The sequence below is a fragment of the Cydia fagiglandana genome, chromosome 11 (assembly GCF_963556715.1).
Source record: "Cydia fagiglandana chromosome 11, ilCydFagi1.1, whole genome shotgun sequence".
Lineage (NCBI taxonomy): Eukaryota > Metazoa > Arthropoda > Insecta > Lepidoptera > Tortricidae > Cydia > Cydia fagiglandana.
In genome coordinates this window covers 15,287,509-15,293,985 of record NC_085942.1, presented here as the reverse complement: position 1 = coordinate 15,293,985, position 6,477 = coordinate 15,287,509, and the positions used below count along the sequence as shown (strand labels likewise).

Here is a 6,477-nt window from a genome sequence, read left to right as displayed (position 1 = left end):
AGGGGTAAAGAAAGCTAAGAAGGTAATTAAAAAGGTAGAAGGTAATTTTCAGAATTTGTTATAGAACACGTAACCTACAATAAAATATTTACGAGTAGCGTCCGTGACCATATCGCCAGAGAGGTCACGAATGATAGACTGGCTAATTTGATCAAAGGCCATCTAACCTATACTCGCAACAAGATAACTTCAGGTACCAAACTCAAATTTCTATGAAAGTATGACGATTATAATGTCACTCTTTTTTCTGCCAAGCTGGTGCAGGGTTGGCTTAAACAGACTCTATAATAAATATGCCTAAGTAACATATTAAACTTGATTTCTGATTCGAATGCGAGATCTTTTTCTTCAATCGAACCACTAGGTAACAATTTGAAAAAGCGACCTTCATTTTAGAATATTCCATTATTGCGTCTCTTAATCCTATTGAGTAAAGTATTCAATCAATTTTTTTCCTTTCGACACACTTATTTAACGATTGCACATCTTTACACATCTATATTTACACATTGTCCATTCAAATACTTATGCGTACACGCACTCAATCCAGTTGCCCTCGCGCTTTATAGCAAATAAAACATTTACGACCGTGATTACATTTGGAGGGGCTCAGAGCTATTGAGTTAGTGAGTGCTTGTTGCAGTTTTTAGGGGCCTGCGCTTCGGATTCAACCATTAAATGTTTTAATTATTTTAGCAGATTGAGAGTAACGAAGCATTAGATAGGTAGTTTAAGAAACGTTTACACAGCATGTTAACGTAGATATTATATCAGCTTACATACGTACAAGTGGCGGCGCGTCCATAAAAGCCGATTCCCACCGGCTTGCCTGTGAATGGACGTTTGAGCAGATTTGTAAAGGAAATATTATGTACGTCAAATTAGCCTCGGCTTGTCTATGGATATGTTTGACGCGCCACCACTGATACGTAGGTACCTACGTCTTTGATTTTTTGTTTTTAATAATTTGTTTAGGCCCACTTGCACCATCCCACTAACTTCCAGGTTTAACCGGTTAACCCCGGGTTAGTGGAATGGTGCAAGTGGGCCTTAGCATGATGAATGTCCATACTTATTCAATAACAAAAAAAGGTTCCAAAATTATTATTTGATTACTTTCGTTTTTGTTTTGTCACGGCGGAGTCACTCCATATCAAACCTACAAAGTATTTAAAGGGACCCTCGCCTCGTGATCTTTGGTTTTAAAATGAAAAAAAGGATGACAAATACAGGATCATGATCATAATCATTGATTGCAGCCAGGATTATACCTTAATGATCCTGGATATGCCAAACTATCGTCTGTTTAAACTGTAGGTAAGTACCTAGTTAAAGTAAAAATGTGAAAATTTAGGGGAAAATTTCTAATTTTAATATTGATCGTCCGTTTTCGAACATTCTGTACCTTGAGCAGCATTATAATTAAGGAAACCTTTACTAATCCTCAAAAGGATGCAGTCACCTTTTAATAATTATACGTAATAATTTTCACATCCATTACTTATAGAAACTGCTATTTTCCACTCATTAACTTCACGACATACCGTGGGGTTACAATTTTAACTCGTAGTTCCAATTCGTACGAAACGAGACCCCCCATGACATTTCAACCCAGTTACTTGAAACAACGTCACCTCATACAACATTAACGTCATTTACGACCTTTTAAACGGACACACTTTTATTGCATTTCTAACATTTAATGACCCATTAAATCTTAGAGTGAAAAAGTCGCATATGTATTAGAAAACGTATAGTTAGTTACGACATTGTGCTTTTAAAGTTGTAAATGCGGGGGACAGTTACTGCACTTATTCAGGCGTCATTAGAAACGCATAAAAACGTGTCAATGGGAGTTTTAGTGACTTATTCAATGGGGCAGTGATTTGTACACGCTTATATTAATAGAAAAGTGTCGTAAAATCTTTGATGTTTAGAGAATCAATAAAATAAGTTCGTCCATAGTACTTCTCTAGGTACCTAAACTAGGTGCAGGTACATACCTAACTACTAAGAAATGTAGATTTCAACTCTTTTTTTATATTATTAGGACATTTTTTTTACATAAATTGACTAAGCCCCACGGTAAGCTCAAGAAGGCTTGTGTTGTGGCAGGCGTGTCTCACTCCGCGATTTCGTCGCTTTGCTACAGGTAGCTAAAAGTACATCCGTTCGGCCCCAATTTTGGGGTTTGCCATAAGCCGCGCGTGGCGCTGTCGCCAGCTAGCGGCCATATCTGTGCTGATCGTAACAAACGCGTTTTGTTAGAGAGTGAGTCGCCTGTACTTAGTACTATTATTTATTCTGTGGTTGTGGGTACTCAGACAACGATATACTTATATAATATATAAATACATAGAAAACAACCATGACTCAGGAACAAATATTTGTATCATCGATTCATCATAAAAATAAATGCCCTTACCAGGATTCGAACCCGGGACCATCGGCTTCATAGGCAGGGTCACTACCCACTAGGTCAGACCGGTCGTCATCATCTCGTCACCGTCTCTTTTACAGAGCAAAATAATAGGTACTGTGCATGTGTGCATAGCAGTTATTTTAAGTAAATCCAAGGAAAAATTACAGCGGTGTAAAATATTCTCTGAAATTTATTATAAATAGCAGATAAAGATAAAAGTCCGACCTGTTGGACGGGGTGTTCTTTTTATAGTTTGGTTTTTTGTAGGTAAGTATATTTTATAGTTTGTATTTTTATTTTATTTCTAGTTTAACTTTAGTTTTAATATTGTATCCAATGTAAGTATTATGTTTATGGTTATAAATAAAGGTATAAAGCTTAAAAAAAAAGATAAAAAAATGTTCTTACTTTTACTTGGCTTTTATGCTCATGTGTTGTGTGTGTGTTGTTTGTTTTCACGCGATATTTTTGTATTAAATATCACGCCTTTTACCAAATTACTTTAGTATTCAACTACAATGTAAATGTTATGCATCTTGTATGTCGCCTAACTATCTTTAGTAGCCATTACCTAAACTTTGAAGCAATTTCAAACTTCTCCGTTCCCAACGGATGACGCCACTGGCGTCTGAAAGTTACTTAGCAAAAGTGCCAATAAACCAGCGTCTTATTCCAAGGGCATAAAGGTTATTATAGTAGATCGTCACAGCCGGCCTAGCCAAGATTACAATCGCTATCGCTTCGACAACGAAACGCTTTGTGTCTCTCTATCACTCTTCCATATTAGCGCGACAGTGACAGTTGCGTCTCGATCGCTACGGAGCGTAAGCGATTGGCATGTTGGCTACGGGGCCAGATAGGTTTTAGATAATGTATAATGTTATAAAACATTTAGGTATATCAGTCTAAGCAAAAAGCGATGTTCGTACAAAGACAGGCTGTGTTATTCTCATTGGTTGCGTAAACTCGGACACGGAAACCAGTTCCAGGTAAATAAGTACCTATGTGCCTATAAGCAAAGATATATATAACGTATAAGATGAATAAAGCTAAGGAAAAAACGTGCCTCGGAAATCAAGAAAAAGTAATTCTCGGATAGATGCCGCACAACACCTTTAGCCTATTCTCGGCTATATGGCGTGACGACACCGTTTCATATTTAACAATGTTAACACATAGATATCAGTGAATAAACATGGATCAAAATCATATAAAACCAATAAAATCATTTATCCATATATATATATATATGTTGCAGTCAAAAGTGTGAACTGGTCAAAAGAACTTTTAACCGACAAAAACAGGCAAAACTGCTTTTGCTCAGTCAAAAGTAGTTAGGTCTTAATTTAGTTAAGTATGTACTTAAGTATTAAATTTATGATTTTTCTTTAAACATTTCTAACTGTATATTTTCCCTACAGGTCTTAGTGTTTCTCTACATTCTCGATCTCTCTCGTCCTCTGCAAGTAAACCGAATGATACCCCTAAACAATACTTGTGTAATGGCCAGGGTAAATTGGTCTCCAATTACGTACAGCTCTTACCCATTCCAAGCTCAAATTATACTAGACAAGATGTTTGTGAACAGTGATGCAGAACGGATAAGTTTGTGGTCGTATATTAATATTATCAATGGCCGCCAGACAGGAGTTATCGATGGGGATTAGATTAGTGGAAGCTAGGACCAGGGTAACTTTGCGCTTAATTAATTTTGTACTCGTCAGAAACTGCAAGCGTTATTATTTTTTTTAATAAAGGAAATTTGTTAATTATAGGGCCTGGCAAGCTTCGGTCATATCTCCTAAGATTTAGATATTTATGGAAAATAAGGACGTAGGGGAGGTAGGGGACCATTTTGGGTAGTTGGGACTGTCGAGAGGCTCGGACACCCCCTTGTAATCCTGTCCTGTCCTTGGAGTCCTGATTTACAAGGGGGCGCCCGAGCCTCCCGACTGCTCAATGGTCCCCTACCTCCCCTATTTTTCCAGAATCTTTCCTCTGGAGGTAAATAATAACGACTAGAAGATGCATGTACACATATAGAAGTATCCTAGCCTATCCTGATCTCGGTTTTTAATCTCGATAAATAAAGAGATTGGTTTACATTAGAAACGTTTAACCAACTAGTATGATAGCATGTTTTTGCGATGCAAACAGTACGTTGACACTCTAAAACTCTACCCCACAAATGTACCTATAATAACAATATTATTATATCACATATTATTAAAGATCAGGGCATCCTGCACCCAATTTGCTGCACTCGCAACCTCCAACACCCTCCCCTAATCCCTGACATATTTTTAATTAAAACCCTCGCCGTGAAGATTTGCGGAGCTTCCCGGTACAATAACGAACGGATTGCGGGCCGGTAAACGAATTATATCGGAGATTTAATAATAAGCAGGACGGACACGGTCACGAGTGGAGTATAAATACTTACAGATAAAAAAATCTTTTTTCGCAAATAGCTAAAAGCTAATACAGACGAAGGCTAGCTGCTTAATTAAGTTACTGTTCAAATTCAGACTTAATTAAGTACTTATAGGAATTCTCTATCACGAACTAAAAGGAATACCTAGTGTAACATTTTTCCACAAAACCATTAACTGTAAAAATCGTATTTCCAATGGCTAGTTACATTTTTCGCATCACGGCGTGAAATAAAAACCATTCCACCATTCAAAATCGCCAATTTACTATTTTTGATGAGCAATGTGCCTCTAACTGAGTGAACGTTGCTATTTCAAATACGCAGGCGCTTGAATCACTGAAGTGAGGAGGAGCGAGTGTTCAGAGATACGGCCGAAGGAAACTGTATTGTTTGGATTAAATTGAAATATTAGTGCGACATGAATAAGCTTAGAGAACAATGTTGGTTGATTATCAATGAATAATAACAATAGAATGCCTTTATTTGTTCCAGGCTGCTTGATGTTGTTCGGTATTCGATCTTTTCCAATTCCATGTTAGATGTGATAACTTGATGAGATAACAGAGATATTTGTATGAAAAAAAAAATATGTTGATGGTAAAAATGTAAATAACCAGTCTGTGCGCCAATATAAAACACAAAAAAATATGCATCGGCCGGGAATCGAACCCGGGCCGCCCGCGTGGCAGGCGAGCATTCTACCACTGAACCACCGATGCTACGTGAGTAATAACGAAATTAACCTTTTACTGTTCTTGAGGTAACTCGTAGTCTATCTTTGATTCCCAGCCCACTAACAAAACTTTATGAGCCTCAATTATTTAATTTATATTTTATCCTTATGAATGATTTATAATGACATTAATTAATAATGGACTCTCCCTCACTTTGTCAAGTCCTCTCCTCATACCAGTCACACCTATTCAAGTCGGTACAAAGTTAGCTTGGACTGATTCTAGCTTCTAGCAACTTCTGCTGTTTCTACGTATATACCAAAGGACAAATAACTAACCCGTTGACAGTAAGTGAGCACACAAGCTATCTCCGGAAGAGATACGCCCGCCGGATCCGGAAGCGCGTGCTAATGCAGCCAATGGAGACGAGATAACGGCTGAGATGATGTTATGTGTTCCTTGACGTAAGTATAATATTTTGTTAGTGCTTACTGGTGCGCATTACACTTTCGTTATTAAGCAGTTAAAACATATTGCATCGGGCCGAATCGACCCGTTGGCGCAGCGAACGTGTTAACCCTGTCTTCGACGGTGCATAAGACAGTAGAACACGTATCGTGTGCTTAATACAATTACTTTTGATACAGTTTCCCGTTTAATACGCTGTATGGTCCCTACAACTTATTTTTAATATATTTTATCACATTTTATTGCGATACATGCCAGTATAGTGGCACAATTTGTTAGAAAAAAAAGAACCCTTGAAAAAAGTCGATCGATAGGTGGTTGGTAAAATGTACTATACCTATAAGGTGTAGTAATACCAGTAATTATTAGATACAAGTGTCGGGTGTCTGCCCATCGCCATATAAATCATGAAGTGGGTAACAAATTGGTGTTAGTGTTAATATACCGAGCCCCGACACGCGAGTTTATAAAACGAATGC

General features: G+C 37.6%; 1 non-coding gene across 1 annotated transcript; it reads right to left on the bottom strand.

Moving 5' to 3' along the window:
• Positions 1-5,504: 5,504 nt before the first annotated feature.
• On the bottom strand, positions 5,505-5,575 carry Trnag-gcc (transfer RNA glycine (anticodon GCC)). Its single transcript has one exon. It is a non-coding gene; the product is annotated as a tRNA-Gly (tRNA).
• Between the last annotated feature and the right edge of the window lie 902 nt (positions 5,576-6,477).